The following is a 20,476-nucleotide window of genomic DNA, read 5'->3' on the forward strand; positions in this document are numbered from 1 at the left end:
AAATGTTCTTACCACAAAAAGAAATGGTAATTAAAAATACTATCTTTAACTACTCTGGAGGAGCCCAGACAGCTTTCCTTAATGAGGTCAGTTTTGCTGAGCCCCCCGCCTGAGCAGCCTATGGATAATAAGCTTTCTCCAGCTTCTTCCTGAACACTGTGCTGTTGCCTTTGGATGGCAGAGAAACAATCCCTGGGAAAAGCCACCCTGCATCTCCAGCACGCAGAGGCGGTGCTTTGCAAGGGTTGCAGGACACATCCTTGCATTCTCCTTTGTTCTCTGAGTATAAGCAGATGTTAGGCATTCTTCTCATTATCTTGGGATACTGCATAATATTATTATGGTGTCAGGCTATTAAGAGGCAGCAAATGCTCTACAACAACAGCCTTAATTGAGGCTTAGAGCTGAACTGTAAGTATGTAACCTTACTTCGGGGTGTTTGCAAATGCTTTCTGGAAACAGTTTAAAAAGATGTTTTCAATTGTTCCAACAGAGGCTTGCCCTGCCAAGATCAAGTAAAAGCTCCTTAAGATACAGGCACCATAAACATATTTCTTAAGATTTCAATTTTTTTTTTTTCAGCCAGAAGCACAACAAATCTGTGAGCCAGAAAGCTTCATGCATGCCACTTCCTGGACTGTTCCAGGGAAAAGCTAATGAAATGCTGCAAAAGTTGCACTCAGATCCACCGTGATCTCACAGCCACAGAATTCCACTCTTCCTTTGAAGTAACTTTACTATGATAATAATTATCTGTCCATGAGTCTGGCCTTGGCACTGGCCTATCCCGAGGGATGGGGATTCAGGCAACAACTGTCCATCTTCAGCAAGGAAGCTCCTGACACAGGAGGCTGCCCTCATTTTAGCAGCCACACTTGTCTGTCACCATACACACGGAGAGACTGGTCTTGAGTTCCTGAGTTGAACTGCAGCTCTCAAACGTTTGGTTGCAGGCAGGTTATGGTTCTGATGAACAGGATACAAGACTGAAAAACGTGGGTCAGTTGAAGCTGGTTCCAGGCAGAAACCATTTACAATAGTTTGACTCTCCTTTAGAGTAAAGGAAAGCGGCAAGGAAAACAAACTGAACACTTTGAAAAGTAAATTCAGAAAAGAATCTGGAGTTCAGAAACACATTATCCAGGCTGTGGATTATGCAGGCTCCCAAAGAACTGACCCCAATGGAGTTGTTTTTCTTTAACAGCTTACTAACACGTGCATAAGAAAGGGACAAGCTTATTAGCATTTTGCTGCTTGTTGGAGACAGTGATCAAAAGTTGTATTGGAAAATCCAGAGGAATGAAGGATTATAAAATCTCAGTATTATAGACCCTGGAATCCGGAACTGGGGATCATTACTATTTTTGCAAGAAAATAATAACAAAAAAAGACTGCAGCTATGTTTAAGCAACTTATTTCATTACAATTCCACACGGTTCAGCAGGGGATAGGGAAGAGGTGAGGGCTACATAGCAATAATTATTATCATTGCTCAGGGGGATCTACAAACAACAGTATTTGCCATGGAAATATTATTTACCTAAGTAAAGCTAGACTTCTGTGAAAAATAAATCTATAATTCAAATATCAGAAGTTCAGTTAGGTTTATTTCTCAGTTAGGTTTATTTCTCAGTTAGGTTTATTAGGTTCATTTCTCAGTTAGGTTTATTCCCCAACGAAATCCTCAGATCCAGCAATAAGTCTGGTTTAATAAAGTATTTTACCATACTAGATAGATAAAATCCAGCCTTGGTGGTTTTCATTTATCTTCACTTCTCAATGATCAAAACTGATGATATATATGAACAGGATTTTAATGTCAGGTTACCTTTGGTAAGTAAAAGGGGATACCCAGCACTCAGCCTACTCCACATTTTCTCTGTTACATCCTCTCCTGTCCTGTTACTAGTATTTAGATTTCTGAATTTATTTTTAAAAATTCTACTTGAGGCACAAGACTGAATTTGGGATGAAAAGCCCAAAAGAAGGCTTAAATGGCCAAGATGCTACAGCATTATACTAAATGTAAACATGTCCAGACCTAGGTTCATAATCTTGGCCCTGCCACATAGTGACTGTGATACTGTGGAAGTTTCTTAATATCTCTAGACGTTGGTATCCACAGCTACTAAACAGATGTAATGTATCTGTTTCGTAAGAGTCACTGAGGGGACAGAAAGAGATCATTTGTACATACACTTGCCATGGATCTGGCCACAAAGCATTTTTGCTTAACATGCTTATAGTGCTTCCTATATAATAATGCAGGCACTACCATAAGTCAAATGAGTTTAAAAAATTGGTATTTGAACTGTAGGTGGTCTGGTTCCAAAGCCAAGAGCCTAAATAAACCATGATGGTGAGCAGCCTCGATATGTACTCAAATTGGGGATTCATAAATAGTAATGATTATTGCTGCAGTTAAGGTTGTATCAGTTAGCTACCTCTATATAACAAAACATCCCAAAGAGTAGTGTCTTAAAACAATAATAATTTAATATTTTTTACTAGTCTATAGGTCAGCCGGATAGTTCTATTGATCTGGTTCATACTTGGCTAATCTTGGCTAGTGAGCACTTGTGAGTGTGTGGACAGCTGGCAGGTTGACTAGGGGCTGACTGGTCTTAGATGGCCTCAGATGACCTAAATCTTTTATATGTGTCTTTTATAGCCTTTTAATGGGCTCGCCTGGTCATGTTCTCGTGGTCATGGCAAAGATGCAATAGCACCAAGAGACTGAGTCCAGACTGCATACTCTGGACATGTTAACATTTGTTAACATCCCATTAGGCAAAGCAAGTCATTTGACTGACCACAGAGTCAAGAGTTGGGTCAAACTGCCCCTCCTACAGTAGGGGGAGTGAAAACTTGGGGCTATGAATGCAATAAATCTACTGCAGAAATACTCAGAATTACAGGAGCAGCATAATTAAACCTGAAAAATGAATTCTTTCAACTAATATGTATCCAAAATTGACATGAACCCATGATGAATTAACATGCCTATTTCTCTTTAGAAGCAAATGCTTAATAAGATATAATATAAAGTTAGATTACTAACATTTGATCAGGGATCTAACATCTCTAAGTGAGACCACATGTACTTTTATACTTAAACATCACAACGCACCACAGAGACGACAGGGCAGCAAGCATTTCAGGAGCCAACTTCCCTTTAGTTATTTTTACAACATGGATTATGCTAGCGAAAACTGGCAAACTTTGTAATGCTGTACCTTATTATGTGAGAGCAAACTAGTTATAATGAGAATCAATCTTGCTGACCATAACAACAGTGGTGACGGCTTACAATTCAACTTGTAAAATATCCCATCAAAATGAAAAATTTAGATCTGGTATTCCAGGGTTAAAAATCAAATTATGATTATTTTAGAATGCTAGGTAAAATGATTTTACTGCTAACATAAGTAGAGCTCTAAAATATAGAACATTTTTATGTGGATGGCATTTGAAGACAAGAATAATTTTTATAGTATTTCTCTAATATAGCCAAAAAAGATACAATAGGTATTACTCTGAGCAAGAGGAAAATTGTTCAACAAGAAATATTTGAATGTGTGGTACAGACACCACTTACAAGCTGTGTAACCTCGAATAAATTATTTGTCCTCTCTGTACCTCAGTTCTCTCATCTGTAAAATGGGAATAATAAAGGTGCTTGTGCCGCTATGAGAGCCAAATGGTTTAACGTATGTTGTAAAGCAGGTACCACAGCATCTTGAACACAGTAAACACTCAATAGAAGTTAAGAGTTCTTATAATTGGGGACAACTGGGTGGCTCAGTCAGTTGAGCCTCTGACTTCAGTTCAGGTCATGATCTCACAGTTCATGAGTTCGAGCCCTGCATCAGGCTCGCTGTTGTCAGTATAGAGCCCACTTCAGATCCTCTGTTCCCCTCTCTCTCTGCACTCACCCTGCTCATGCTCCCTCTCTCTCAAAAAAATAAGTAAATAAACATTTTTTTTAAAAAAAGAGTTTTTATAATCAGCATTATTAAAGCAAGAGAGTTTACAGCGAGGTTTCACTCTACCTGAACTCTTAATACATTCCCTTTGATTAAGCAAATTATATGTAGAATTCAAACTAACCAAACTGTATTCACATTTTGCAGAATCTAAAGAAGAATCTAAAGCCTTCAATTTAGGAAGTGTTCAGACGGGAGTCTTCCGTTTCTCAGATAGTGACATCTTCTATGGAGGCGCCACATCCCAGCCCACCTTTAAGGGACATGAAATAAGCAAACTAAAAGAAAAAGGAAGCAGAGTTTCAGAGAACTGAGTACGAAAACGGGGAACTTGCAGATATGGTATAAGTGCCTATGGCTACAACAGGCTAAGGATGGGAGTTATGGGTAACAGAGAAAGGCAGAGAAAGGCGATGCAGTCAGCGAGAGCACAGCGGAGGCTGCAAAAGCCGGGGAAGTGCACAATCCCTGAGGTGCCGTCTGCACCATTCAGGGAGGCACCCTGTCAACACACTTCCTGCCAGAAGTTTTCACCCCAATCTACTGGAGGATTTTCTCCAGATGAATAAATCTCCAGATACTTATGGAAAATAATATTTGCTTTATAATAAACTTCGCTAGAATGCATTTGCAGAGTACAATGGAGGCCTACACACTTTTCTAAGGACGTAGGTGAAGCATGAAAAAGAGTACTGTAGAAACCCTTCAGCATAGATTAGACCAGACAAAGAACAAAAATATTCTGAGAATTGGTACGGCACCTATTTGCTTTTTCAACAGAGTAGTAAACTTGTCAGCAATGAAGAAAAAGCACTAATGAAATGAAACTTGGCTCTAAGCATTTGTTATTACTTGAAAAACACTCTCGGGGTTACCTAGAACCCACCAAAGTACATGTGTTGGAATGTTTCCATTCTCACCAAAAAGGACTGCAAAAGACACCCAGCCTTTGGCTAATGGTTGCTTAGCACAGGGAGCTTCTCAGCAATACTTCTTGTTTTTAAGAGGACTAGTCCAATTTGGTGACAGTCTGAAATACAAAGCACTTTTTATTGAATTACTTTATAGGAACATATGCTAACATATAGCAAAATGTGCTTTTCCCAGCAGTTTATCTGATACCTATTTTACTTAAGTATAACTTATAATTAGCCTATTGTTTATATGCAAAGTTATTAAACTGAATGGGGCGCCTGGGTGGCTCAGTCGGTTAAGCGGCCGACTTCAGCTCAGGTCATGATCTCGCGGTCCGTGAGTTCTAGCCCCGCGTCGGGCTCTGTGCTGACCGCTCAGAGCCTGGAGCCTGCTTCAGATTCTGTGTCTCCCTCTCTCTGACCCTCCCCTGTTCATGCTCTGTCTCTCCCTGTCTCAAAAATAAATAAACGTTAAAAAAAATTTTTTTTAAATAAATAAATAAACTGAAGTCACTAGGGGCGCCTGGGTGGCTCAGTTGGTTTAGCGTCCCACTTTTGATTTCGGCACAGGTCACGATCCCACGGTTCATGAGATCAAGCCCTGCATCAGATTCCACACTGATAGCACAGGGCCTGATTGCGATTCATTTTCTCTCTCTCCTTCTCTCTCTCTCTCTCTCTCTCTCTCTCTCTCTCTCTGCCCCTTCCCAGCTCTCTCTCTCTCTCTCTCTCTCTCTCAAAATAAATAAATAAACTTAAAAAAAAAAAGCTGACATCCTTTAAAAGTTTGTTCTTTCAGGGGCACCTGGGTGTTTTAGTCACTTAAATGTCCAACTCTTGATTTCTGCTCAGGTCGTGATCTCACAGTTCATGGGTTTGAGCCCTGCATTGGGACTCTGTGCTGACAGCTTGGAGCCTGGAGTCTGCTTCAGATTCTGTGCCTCCCTCTCTCCGCCCCTCCCCTGCTCACACTCTGTCTCTTTCTCTCAAAATTAAATAGATACATAGAAACATAGATAGGTAGGTAGATAGATAGATAGATAGATAGCCAGACAGATAGACAGTTTGTTCTTTCACGTAATCTCAATGTGCCTCCCTGGGATCTATTTTTACAGACTCATCTGCATAGAGTTCTTAGTGGTGGTGGTGTTTGGTGGGTTGATTTTTTGTTGTTATGCTTTGGTAAGAAAGCAAAAACAAATGTAAGCTTAGCCCATGTCTGTTTTATTTCAAATTCCCTTCCAGTGGGAATTGATGGGATTTTATTGCCATGACAGGTCTCTGACATTGACACACACGTGTAGTTCTGAATACAGGCAGGACACAGAAAGTAGCGAGAAGAAAGGTGGGGAAACCCAGGGAAAGGCGACAGAGGACAGAAAGACAGAACAACCAACAATGAGTGTTGTTAGTGGCGCCAGCGTAGAGTTGAGTCACTGACCTCAGGGAAAGAAAACCTGAGGCCCCTAGGCTCCTAAAATACATGGGAACCATTTTAGTCATATTTACATTCAAGAAGCATTTGTGGAAAATGTAATATTCACAAAGTATGGTGCTCCACCATGGGAACAAACACAAAGAGCAGCATTCTCGTGGCCCCTGTGCTCCAGGGGCCACAGTAAACAAAACCCAATAACGATACTCTTAATAGGTGAAGAGACACCAGTTGCGATTTAGTAAACCAGTGCCCCCCATCTGTTCTTAATACAACAACTGTTTATTTCTCGCTCACGTAACAATGATATGATGCACACATTTTGGGTTAGTTGGCAGCACTCCACCTAAAGGTGATTCAAAGGCCTACATAAGTCCGTCTGTGGCTTCCGTATCTTCAACATTTGGTTACCAAAGTTACACTGAGAATACAGACTGCCAGCATCAGGTATGAGAGGAGTATTATTATCACCACAGATCCATAATAAATAAACATTATGAAAAACTTTATGCCCACAAATTCTACAACTTGGATGAAATGAACAAATGCTTGAAAAACACACCTTACCAATTACCGGGGCAAAATGAAGTAAAAAATCTGAATGGCCCTACAGCTATTAAGTAAATTGAACTGATGTAAAACCTTCCCACAAACAAAATTCCAGGCCCAGATGGTTCTGCTGGTGAATTCTATCAAATATTTATAGAAGAAATAATTCCAGTCTTCCACAGACTTTTAGAAAACAAAGGAGGGAATACTTCCTAACTCATTTCATGAGGCCAGCATAACCCTGATACTAAAACCAAATGAAGACATTATAAGAGAAGAAAATTACAAATTTCCCTGGGCATCATCTCCATTCCAGCCAGCTGGAAGGGGACACAAGCATAGGTGACTCCATGTGAAAAGCTGTCTTCTGGGCCAGGCCCGTATGCGGAATGCACTACATCTGTTCACATTCCTTCAGACAGGACTCGGGAGTATGGCTACACCTATTGGCAAAAGAGGTGGGGAAACTTAGTCTAAGCCATGTGTCCTCAAGAAGAAATGAACTAATTTGGTGATGCCAGCAATGCAGTGTGACAAACACTGCAAAGAAAGGTCATATAGACGGGGTGCCTGTGTGGCTCAGTCAGTTAGCATCTGACCTGAGCTCAGGTCATGATCTCACAGCTCATGAGTTCGAGTCCCCTGTTGGGGTTTGTGCCGACAGCTCAGAGCCTGGAGACTGCTTCAGATTCTGTGTCTCCTTCTCTCTCTGCTTCTCCCCCACTCACACTCTGTCTCTTTCTCAAAAATAAATAAACATTAAGAAGAAGAAGAAGAAGAAGAAGAAAGCAAGCTCATACAGAGAGCTGGTGGAGCAAAAAGGAAAAGCTGTGACTGGAGAAATGAATGAATGAGCCAGCAGTTAGCTAACAACATAAATAGCCTCCCTTAAAATTGCCCCTGCCTAGTTCCAGATGAGGTAGTAACTGTACCAATGGGAATAATGATTTACAAATCACTAATGGGCCCTGTTTCAGTGTTAACTTGTGGCTCAAACACGGGGTGTGCATTTGCTTTCTGTGGGACTTGGCGGGAAGCCTGGCCTAGAATTAAATGCCGCAGTTCTACGTCAAGCTGGTGGTATTCTTCTGTAGGCATTTAGCCTACTGCACCCCCCCAAATTTGCTTCCTTTCTTTGAGACAGTGGGGTGCACGGGAACAGGAGGGAGCAGGGGGGTGGTAAGTCCAGAAATCCATCCTGGTTGAATTTTATGAAACGCTGTGTGGTCTCCCTGCATACATGAAAAGTTGGTAAACTCGTTTTAAAAGATAGGAAACTTGTCTCCTTTAAATGTGTGCCACAGGCCTGCCCTGCCTGTTAACTCTCTTCCATTTTCTATAGCTCTGTTTTTCCTTATTTGCATTCCCCATCCTACTAGTTTTCTTGCTTCATTTCCTGACCTACCACAAAATACCCCCTTTCCCTCTGAAGAGCTGAAGGAAAGGTAAGCTTTCTGGAGGTTTCTGAGCATGGCTCGAATCCGACCGTCATTCTGAAAATCAAGATAACGGTTTCCTCCAAACACCAGCAGCACCATTTGGGGAGGAGGGATGTTACCACAGTAAAGAAACCTGAAAATCCCGGGTGTTGAACTAAAATGGAATGCAATGACATTTCCAATGTCCTCGTACCTCCTTTCTAATTTCTTCAGTCCCCTGAATGCATCTGCAAGCATGATGAGTGAGGATTTCCGCTAGTCTTCCCATCTACCACCACCACCACCACCACTACCGCCCCCACTATCTCTCTGGGTCACACAGCTTCCCCGAGACCTGGCAACCACTCCCACTATACAGCAGAATCACAAAGCATCTTTATAAAGCACTCTGAGGAGCCCTGTATGGTGGCAGGAAAATGCCCTCCAGCCACCCCTTACATTTCATTCCGGTGGTAAGTTTGCCTTCATAAGACACCCTATGTCCAAAACAAACAGCTTGGCCTTGAACTTGTATTTTCATTATTCCTAATGTATATTAGGTCCCTTTCTACAGCCAAATTTTAAGTTTCTTGGGGCAAGTCACATCTAATGCTGCTTTGGTACTTCCACAGCGCCACACACAGCCTCGCACATAATAGATTCTCAATAACTATACAGTGATGTGATTTAGGTTAAACAAGGATGCAATCACTACATACAAGGTGAACATCCCTGAAAAAGATAATACTGTAAGCCCATTGTATCATTAAACACCTGCCTTCGAATGGTGTTTCTTGTTTCAGTGTTTGGATTGGGACTGATCATGAGAAGACCCAGAGGAAAACTCAGCACTGAGAAGAAAGGGTGGGGGAAAGGGAGCCCCTCCCCAAGTGGGGGGAGTGGAAATTTGAGAGAGGTTGGGACTATTCTTTACACTGGTTGTAGGACCATCAGAGTTCAGAGAACAAACAGTTCCATAGTGGCCTGAGTGGCCAGAAAAGACTTTGTGAAGAAACAGAGCTTCCTCAAGGAACAAGATTTGATTAGGTAGAAAAATAAGAGAGAACTTTTCTGGCTAAGGGGACAGAAAAGGCAAAGGTAAGGAAGCATGATAGAGTCTGATAAGTCATGTCCTTGAAGAGGTGCTGCAGGCTCAGTCCACAAATGCTGGAGAGTTATGGGGCATATGTTGGGACAGTTATTGTGAGGTCCATCTATGGGGCACTCTGAAAGCCAGGCATGGGAGCAGGAAGCTATTATAGGTTCTTAAACTGGGGAAGGCCCTGGGGAAAGTGTTACCTGGGGATGATTCCCCACCATAGGGGCTACTTAACCTCTTAATCCTGCTCACTCTATCTGTATAATTTCTTTGTGAGCTCAAGTATAGTCTGTTCCATCAGAGTCTTGATCTTTGTAAGCTCAACTTAGGCTGAAGATCACTATTAGCTTTCCCCTCTGGGCCTCAGATTAACCTGTTCCCCCCAGCCCAGTTCCATTTTTAGAGTCCTCTATAGATAGGCTATTATTCATTATTTGCACAGTGGTCTCTCTTTTTTTTTTTTTTCCTCTCATTTTACAGTATCTGCACAAGCTGGGGAAGCCCAGGTTAGAAATTCTCATATAGCACCAGTGTTGAATATTATTCTTTTAGCCACTGCCACACTAGTGCTGTCCCCCCAAAAGTTATACTAGCCACTAGGATATATATATATGAAAAGGACACCCACACAAAAGAAAGGCAATCACAAAGAAATGATACCTGGGATTTCAGAACCTATAAGTTTTACAGCTTCAGCCCAAGTTTTTGGGAACATTTTCTCCCAATCATCATGCTGTGAAGAAGACCCAGCAAAAGGGCCCCACGGAGAAGAACCAAGACCCTGGTTGACAGCCCCAGCTAAGCACCAACTTGCTCATGGGAGTGAGCCATTTTGGAAGCATGCCTTCCAGTCTCAAGCAGGCTGACCCAGCTGGCACTATGTAGGTCAGGGACAAGGTGTCCTCACTGAGCCCAGTCCAAATGATCGACTTGTGAGTAAAAATAAATGATTGTTGTCTTAAGCCACTAAGTACTTGGGGCTATTATACAGCAAATACATAACCATAATATATGTAGAAATCAACCTTGCCTCTCCTCACACAATTAACACACATACCTCTATCACTACACAGGAATTTCTGCTAATATAATTAATCTGGATCTATGAGTGTGTGTGTGTGTGTGTGTGTGTGTATCAACATTGTGCCCTGGGTTCCCACTGCATGTATGATAGGCAAGCCTTCTGAAAACTGCCCCAAGGAATCCATGTGGTGTGGGTTTCAGTCCCAAGTCTGTGCATGCTAATATATCAGTCAGATGATGTAATTGGTGCCTCAGTGTGTACCTAAATGTCTAGTTCCTGTTAAAAGGCTCGGCTTCTTAAAAAGTTAAGCTAATGAGAACTTCAGGCACATTAGAAATCTTTAAAGAAGATATATTTAGTCAGTTAATCTCAAATTTCAGGGCCTGAACAGCTTTCTTTTGGAGCCATACTTAAAACCTGACTCTATACCCTAGATTATAAGCCAAATAACCTGCTCTGCAGCTAAACATTGACATCCCTTACCTTATATGCAGGGGAAGGCTCAGATTCCCTCATGCTAAGGAGATAGGGCAGGAATACGGGGCAGTAAGAGTAACAGATATTTGTAGCTATGTCTCCCTTAAACCAATGCTTCTTGAACTGTAATGTACATACAAATCACCTGAGAGTATTGTTAAAATGCATATTCTGCCTCAGTTAGTCCGAGATGGAACCTAAGCTTTCATGTTTGTAACGAAGTCCTGGTTGGTGGTCAATGTCACTGTTCTGTGGACCACACCTTAAAGATCTGACCACCGTCATTAATAGTAAGCCTTCAGTGCCCCTTATGTAACTTCCTCCAAAGCCTGAGCCTGGCAAAATAGTGTCACCACCCCCTCACCACCTTCCCCATCATCACCACCATTTCCACTGTCACCACCGTCACCTCTCTGGCCACCACCATCTCCTTCACCACCTCCACCACTTCCAGTAACACCACCATATCCAGCACCTCTGCTGCCACCACAGTCTCCACCACCACCATCACTCACACCACTCTTCTACCTCAATGCTGCCCATTACAGACCAGCAGAATTACTCAAACAACAGATCATTTATTTATCCAAATAGATTCTTGCTGGGCATCCCAGAGATGATTTAACCGATAGATAAGGGCACTGAAATCAAAGACAGTCATCTCCAATCCAACAATAACAATGATAAGAACTGAAGATTGGTAGTTCATCAAGCATAGCCATTTCAGCAGGAAATACCAGCTCCATCTGACCAAAACAGCTAAAGCACAGCAGATCCAAGAGCAAGGCAGATCCTAATGAGAATAATATGGTTGTCATGACACATTTGCCAAAATAGCCACCTTCGTGTTGCACGTTTTGGACTTGCAGGAGAGTTCGTTCATTTGGAAGGGCAAAAAATGTAAGTAGGTGGACTTGGCTTACAGCTGAAATAGGTAACTCGTCTGTTACATAAAATTAAAAACAGAAAACTGGGGTCTCTTTCCTAATCATTCTTCCCTCCCTAAGAAGGTCTCTAGGAGGAGCTGCCAAGTGCACTCAACGTCTGTGTCCACCAAACTCTAATCCCTGGCGAATATAATTTTCATCCTAGAAATGAAAAATCTGCCCAAGCAGTAGCAGCATGAAGTTCAAAAACATCTGTACTGCTAGGTAAAGATGATCTGTATACATAATGTGGGCAGCGGTGATTTCCTCTACTAAGCTTCCGAAACGAGAGAAGCTGGGAAGGCAGCAACTCGACTCAGCCGATGTGAACCTTCTGGGGTTTCAGAAGTGATTACAACCAAGTTCTCTAATTGCTTGTGTGTTTTATTAAGTAGATCCCATTTGAGTCTAAAATCACATGCAATGTTTAAATGTTATTTCTGTAAACTATACAAAACTATAATTTTCCAGTAGAGAAAAAAAGATGCTGTCAAATAAGAAGAGATATGAAATGAGATCGTTTCCCTTATTTGCGAGACAGATGTTATTTTTGGCTCTTCTGTATAATGCATTCCATATTATAGTCTCTTTCTGACCAAACACTAGGAACAGCACATGCTTGCACACAGTGAACCAAAACCATTATCAGGAAAACTTCTTTTTATTAACTCTGACAACTTTTCAGGTCCCCGGTGCAGAAACCTCAAGCTTTCGGCTGCAAACAGGGCCCGTTATGCCAAGGCGGGATTTTTTCATCCATCTGACATATTCTTGCAACAGAAATAAAGCTGTATGTTTCCTTCAGAATCTGCCCCTGATGGTGGGCAAATGATTTTTTTTTTCTCTTATCTTTCCTGTGAAGCTCTTGTCCTCTTATGCTGACAGATCATAAGATTTTTCTTTGTCACTTTCTTTAGAAAAATGTGGAAAAGGAAGACAGTAAGGATGGCATAAACTTCCACAGGGAAAAAAAAAAATCCATCACACTAACTAGCTGTTCTACTTGTATTTATCTCCAAAAAGTTTGACGCTGAGCAAATATCAGCTGAAACTAATTAGCCCCAGGATAAAAATCTCAATACTGAACTGGGATGACAAGAATGCAACCAGAAATGAATAAAATGTACTGGTTGGAAGCAGACGGCAGTTTTGCCAACAACTAATGTGTGCAGAGGGAGAAACAAATGGTTATTATTAGGCTGACTTAATTTTCAGTTGGAGGTTCTTCTCTGTGATGGAGAAGCTGATGTTCATTTAAATAACTTGACCTCAGCCAACTGCTTACACTTCCTGGGTTTGCCAAGGTATTTACTTTGCAGAGTTTTTAAAGATGGTGTCTGCCCTACAACAGCCTGGGGGCACCACCAGCCAAGATAAAGAACAAACGGATGATAGTTAAAGGGACAAGAGCCTGGATGCAGGGAATGTGCAGATGCTCTCTCTAAAGTCTGATATCCTTCACCGTTGCTGACACAGGTGTAAGGAAGGGTTAACACTTGCGGCACGTGGGATTCAGAGGCGACTCAGGCTTCTTCATTTCACAGAAACGAGAGTTTGGGAAGATTTCTGGGACTACATCTGGGTCTCTCTTCCCCATGGAGGGAAAGTGGGTGCTGGCGAGAACCCACCAGGTAGACATTCTCTTCCAAATTCACTTGGGAGCACGGTTAAACAGTCAAGGGAATTAGCCAAGAGTCAAGATGATTTCCCTTCAGTTCTCCCACCCTCTTCTAGTACAAGGATGGTCACCTCAGAGCAGGTAGAGTAGGGGTGCTTACCTCCATCCAGTTCATTTCCTCCCAAAAAAACCCTGACAGGACTGGAGCCAGGATATTGGGGAGGCTCTTCCACTGTGAGGAGGCCAGTCTGCCCTGTTGTAGGGTCAGGCCATGTCCAAATGCCCTCAACCTACTGAGAGGTCATTTGCAGCTTCAGTAGACAGTTCTCGAATATACCAAAGGCTTCCTCCCTCAGGTATGTGTATCGTTCTTTACCTTCAATGTTTACCAGAGCATGCTTGGCCCTTGCAACCAATGAGACACGAAAGCTGGTGAACAGATCCCTCAGCTTTCTTGTCCCTTGGTGAGGCAGTTCTAAGTTATGTGCCACCCACCCTCTCAGGATTAGCTGCCCACAGAAGCAATGCGCCCATTAGTATCCCTTTGATGTGCTTTCCTTGTTTGTTTGTTCGTTTGGTGGTTTTTTGTTTTTTTGTTTTTTTGTTTTTGGTCTCTGTCCCCATTACCTTACCCTCTGGATCACCTCCCAAAGAAACTAACATCCAAATCCCTGTGTCATAGTCTGCTTTGGAGGGGAATATGAACCAAGACACTTGCTCTAAGCAACTCCATGTTATATGAAGTTACTCAGGATGAGAGTCTGGTATCCAGCTCACACCCAACCACATGGTAAAATATCCCACAAATAATAGCAGCACAGCAGCCTATTAAGGTCCGAGAGAACGCCTCTAGGCATAAAGCTGACTTCCAAGGATTGGAAGCATGTATTCCTAAAACAAATATTTATTGAGGGCACTGTAAGTCGGCCTTCACCACTTTGTATGTACAACTACTGGGTTATTTTTGGTAGCTCTCAGTAGGCCATAGTTAGAGAAAAAGGAGAATGAGTTGCTCCCCCAACCTTTCTAACAGGTTTCGTGAACTAAAATCTCAGACCAAATTCAGCCACACACATAGACATTTATTTGCAAGCAGGCAGAAAAACAAACAACCTGTTCCATAAGCTCAAAGATTTCTGTCCTTTTTAGAGCGTTGCCCACACCTTGCAATAAACAGTCACCTGGGACTAACAGGATCACATTTCATAGCAGGTCACAGTTAACCTCCATTGGAGTGAGGCCACCAAAAACCCAGGAACCGGTGGCTGGACACAGGACTCTACAGGAGCACACAATAAAGGTGTACTAAGACTGGCTCATTGAGGCTCTTCTTACCTATTGACTAGTGCAACTGTGCACATCTCTTTCCAATGTCTTCTCAATGGCTTCATGTTGGTATTTGGGCCATGACAGGAATATTTATAATACGGATATCAGCAAACACTAAAAATTTCCCCAAAGAGCCTGTTAAACATTTACCACTACACTGGTGGCACCATCCATGAAACCTGACAAATATCTCATAGCCTATTATACAAGAACAGGAAGTACCTCAAAAAATTTTACACCACTCACTTATCTTGAATGCCACTATCTTTACTAACATTTATTATGCAATTACTAATGCTTCTAGTACTGACAAGAGATGGCTTATCAAAGATACTTCTGAAGTGTGACTCTTCTGATTAAATAGAAGCAGACTATTCCTGAGGTATATATTCCTGATTAGAGCAACTGATCATCTCCAGATTGTAGCTTAAAGAAACACAGAAACAATGTCATATTAATGATGCTGAAGTAGGTGAAAATAAGTTGCACACATCATAACCGGGGGCTTACTATGTATACCAGGCAGTAGGCTAGGCATATCTCTACAAGCCCTCAGACCTCACTCCTAGAAGTTTCCTGAGAAGCCATTCATCTAACAAATATGTTTTGAGGAATTACTATTAGTATCTGTAGAAAGTGCTGCAGGAAATCCAAAGATGAGAAAACAAAGGGTCCTGTCCTGGGACTTATAAGTCCCATAGGAATAATGACCACCCCCCCCCCTCCACAAAACTCCTCTAATTCACTTGCTGGAGGCTGATGTATTAAGAACAGAGAGTGCAGAAGGAATGGGGTTCCAAAGGCAGGTCTACTCCACAGAGCTCAAGGAGCAAAGCAGATCCTGGTGAACCACATGAAGGAAATGATGGATGGGTAGAAGGAGAGAGTGAGGTAGGTAAGGAGGAACTATCACTAGATTAATGTAGATTATGAAAAGGCTTAAGAATTCTATGATCTTAAGACTAACCCCTTAAGCCAAACACAACTAACTTCCACCACTGCTTTCCCCAAATTCTTGGAATTACTACTTTCAAGTCAAGAAAAGCTTCAGATGGGATGAGTAGCACTGGGGACAGGGTGAGGTCAGGGCTTCCAGATGGTTGAAGTATGCAGACATGTTGGCCTACAGTTCCAAGTAAAGGGAACAACATGTGCAAAACGCAGAGATGTCAAATTTGGAGGACTTTGAGAACACCAGATAACAGTATGTCTTGGGTTTTGAGTTCTAACCTTAGCTTCATTACTGAATAGCTTCCATGGCCGTGGGCAAGCCACTGAAATCATATGGATCTCAGTTCTTTCTTTATCTATGAAATGGGTAGGTTGAACTTTGCCAATTCCTATTCAGATACCTATTCTTCCCATCTTCCATACCAGCAGAACTCCTCTTTAGTTCTGGGAGGCAATGTACCCAGGTGAGGAACTTCACTATCTGGTGGCTTCTCCAAGCAGCAGCCCAAGACTAACTCTCTGCCTCTGGACTTATTACTCTGGGAATTCAGCAAAGTCTTATTTGATTAAGCCATTGCATTTATGCTTCTGTCACATATAACCAAATGCAAACCCAAATCTTGCAACCCAAATCATTTATATATATATAAGCCATTATATATATATAATTATATATTAAAATATATAATTAATATAATATTAATTATAATTAAATATATTATATAAATTATTAAAATTTAAAATATAAATTATATAAAATAATTATATAAATTATAATATATTAATTATAATTAAATATATAATGGAATATTACTCAACAATCAAAAAGAACGTAATCTTGCCATTTGCAACAGAGTGGATAGAGCTAGCGTGCATTATGCTAAGCAAAATAAGTCAGAGAAAGACAAATACCATATGATTTCACTCATGTGGAATTTAAGAAACAAAACATATGAACAGATGGCGGCAAACCATAAGAGACTCCTAACTGGAAACAACAAACTGAGGATTGATGGAGGGAAGTGGGGTAGGGAATGGGTTAAATGGTGATGGGTATTAAGGGGGGGCACTTGTGATGAGCACTGGGTGTTACATGTAAGTGATAAATCATTAAATTCTACTCCTGAAACCAATATATGTTAACTAAATAGAACTTAAATTAAAACTTGAGAAAAAAAAAAGAGGAAGCAAACCCACAAATACCTGCCTTTCAGGAAATAAGGCTTCTGCTCCCAAACTCTCATTTGTTTCAAGATCCACTTAGCATCTTTAGCCATAACTGTTGCTAACTCTGTACAAGTGGAATATTCAAAGACAGTTTATGCATGTCAATCAGTTATGGATGCAGGTGGCAACTCTGGCCAATGGAGTGAGTCCTAGTTCTGTTTCTTCCTCTTCTACCATGCCTTCTTATTTAATTATTTTACTTAATTAAATTAATTTTACTTGATTAATTTTAATTAATTTTATTAATTTTACTTAATTAAAATGTATTTACTGAATGAGGAAATAAATAAAAGTGGTTAAGGACACTGAATATAATCATTGTTCAGACTCCTTTAGGTCCAGGAATTCTAGTTTCAAATCATTTTGTCTAGCTAGTTACCAGTCTCTTAGATATAGTAGAAATAGAAGGTCATGATACACAGAACTACTAAGTTGCATGGGGGGAGGAAGTGGTTGGAATTGAGGGTATCATCCTAGCTCACTGGGATCCAAAGTAGAAAACATACTTCGATGGTGTTGTAAAGGGCTGGAAATATGACAACATATGCAATGGTGACCTTTGCAAATTTTCCTAGGATCAACCATTTTTTGGAGCATAAAGTGCAGGTGAGAAGCAAAGTATATAGGATCAAAAGAAAAGCAGCAGTGCCAACCTCACCTAAACACTATGGCCCTGTGGGCAGGGCTTCATAGATTACGAAGTAAATTGCAATTCCTCCCTCAGGCCACACTTACAAAAAAAAAAAAAAAAAAGGATTTGTTCCCCAAGAAAGAAACCATGGGTTTATAAGTACCAGCTTTTTGACAGTATATTCAGCAATGGTTCAGAAGGCCAGGGTTTGCACACAGTCCTTAGCATGTATAATTCTACAGCCTGCATTCAAATTTCCTAAAATGTCATCTGTAGACTTCAATAAAATCAACTGATAGATGCCACTTGCCACAAGTATATTAATTAGGTTATATTCAGTATTCAGAACCTCTGAGATGGAACAAGATGCCCACTGGGTTTCTCTGTTAGAACCTATGATTGGTGGGGGGTGGAAGGAGGGAGAATGGGACACAGGAGAACGTCCTGGCATAGGGAACCAGAATACACAAGTCTTTACAAAAATCAGCTTTTGGTTTTACAGGGAAACTTTACTAATTTCTTTAATTATTTTTAAATTTCTGTGTAAATAATTTCTACTATTATCTTTATTAATTCCTTCACTCCACATTCTTTATTTTTCTCACATGTATCTAGTTGTTTCTTTTTTAACTTTGGCATTTTTATTCAGGCATGTATAATTTTTTTTTTTTATCTAGCTTCTTAATTTCAAAGATTGGTTCTTTTTTGTCTTGCTTTTCCTAATAAATATAATTATGATAACAAATATTTCTCTGAGTACTGTCTTGGCCCTATCAATGGTACTTTTATTATATTGCATTTCTAAATAGTTTTTTATTACCTCTTTGACTCAGATGTTACAAAGATGTTGGCTTTTTTTTTTCTTCAAAGAGTACAGCTTTTAATTTTAAGAAATACAATTGGTTTTTGGTTTGAGAGGGTTTTTGTTTTTGTTTTCTTTCTCAATTTCTAATTTAAGTGCATGTGATTTTTATTTAATTTGTAAACATTTTCTAATATAGGATTGATATTTTTGACAGCTTAATGTGCTTTTGAAGAAATGAATGCTGTTCATTGGCTGTGTGTGTGTGCATGGTGTGTAAAGTTTATTGTGTTAATCAAATCTTTTATTATTTTTTTCTTTCAAGTTTTTATTTCTGGTTAGTTAATATATGGGGTAATATTAGTTTCAGGAGTAGAATTTAATGGTTCATCACTTACATACAACACCCAGTGCTCATCACAAGTGCCCTCCTTGACAGCCATCACCATTTAACCCATCCCCCCACCCACCTCCCCTCCACCAACAATCAAATCTTTTATATTCTTATTTTTAGTATATTTGATTTATGTATTTCCAAAAAAATGTTAAAGTCTGTTGTGATTGTGGATCTATTTATCCTTATATTTTCTATTTGCTTTTGCTTTATATATTTAGGAGCTATGTTGTCAGAGTCATAAAGATTTGTTTGATAACTTTCACTGCTTCTATTATTCTGAAATGTTCTTCTTTGGTCATTTTAATATCTACCTTGGATTTTCTTTTGTCTGATACCAGTAGTGTCAGATTTCCTCTATTCTGGTTAGCATTTTCCTTTTATATTTTTTTCCATTCCTTCATTTCAACCTTTGTGTCTTCAGCCTGCTTGTGGGAGAGAGTACAAGTTCTGTGCAGTGTGATTTCTAGCCTGTCTTCTGTGATCTGGAGAGGGAACAGAGTGTGTTATCCCCCTCAGGGCAGGCCTTTAGTCATCTCCTGGCCTTTAGGGCTCATTATTATACCTGGGTGTCAGCCACAAAAGGCCCCACCCAGCCTCTCTTCACTGATTCTTCCCGCCTAGGGGGACATATATATTGGTTGCTTTTTGCCTGGAGAGGTAGAGGCAGAAAAGAGGGAGATGGCACCTGGTCAACAGACCTGTTTGCTTCTGCTGCAGAACCCCAACTAATCACCCTGTCAGTTGCCACAGGGCTTCTTGCCAGACCTCTGAAAGTCACCAAGCTTTTGGCTAGAAATGTCCTTGGAGTCATACCCACCTTTGTAAGAGTTTGCTCCTGCATGTGTTTTAGGCTGTGATTTCATTCTTCAATTAGATCTCAACTATGTTCCATATTTCTGAAATTTATCAAATGTTTTTTTGGCCAACTGATGACTATTTTGTTTGGGAGCATGATTTTGGGGGCCATGATTTCTGGGGATTTTGTGTGGGAGGGAGAGGCTGCAAGGATTTCCATAATACTTGTTCTGTCTCTTCCATTATTTCTTTAATCCAGATGATCAAAAATAGGACTCTGAGGAGTGCCTGGGTGGCTCAGTCGGTTAAGCGTCCGATATTTGATTTCAGTTCAGGTCATGAGCTCACAGTCTTGAGACTAAATCCCACATCAGGCTCCATGCTGCTTTAGATTCTCTCTCTTAAAAACAAAAATAGGACTCCAAGGCAAAGCATGTGAATATTTTTAGGAACCTTGATACATACCGCCAAACTGCTTTCTAGAAGGATTATAATAATTTACACCATCAACAGCAATTCCTTCAATGGAAATTTTGCTCATTGTTTAGAAGAAAAAGAGAAGTTAGAAATCAAGTAGAGGGATGGTTAAAGTTTTTAAAAATAGTTTTATAAAGGTATAATTGACATACAATAAGCCACACATATTTAAAGTATATAATTTGATAAATTTGGGTATATATATATATGGTGTATATATATATGAGATGTATATATGTATGTATATATATATGAGTATATATATATGAAGTATATATATATATATGTAAGGTATATATATATATGAAGTACATATATATATATGAGTGTATATATATATATATATATGAGGTATATACATATATATATGAGGTGTATATATATATATATATATGAGGTGTATATATATATGAGGTATATA

The sequence above is a fragment of the Lynx rufus genome, unplaced genomic scaffold (assembly GCF_022079265.1).
Source record: "Lynx rufus isolate CCGP_SWC_20201006 ecotype Redwood Valley unplaced genomic scaffold, mLynRuf1.p SCAF_1, whole genome shotgun sequence".
Taxonomy (NCBI): Eukaryota; Metazoa; Chordata; class Mammalia; order Carnivora; family Felidae; genus Lynx; species Lynx rufus.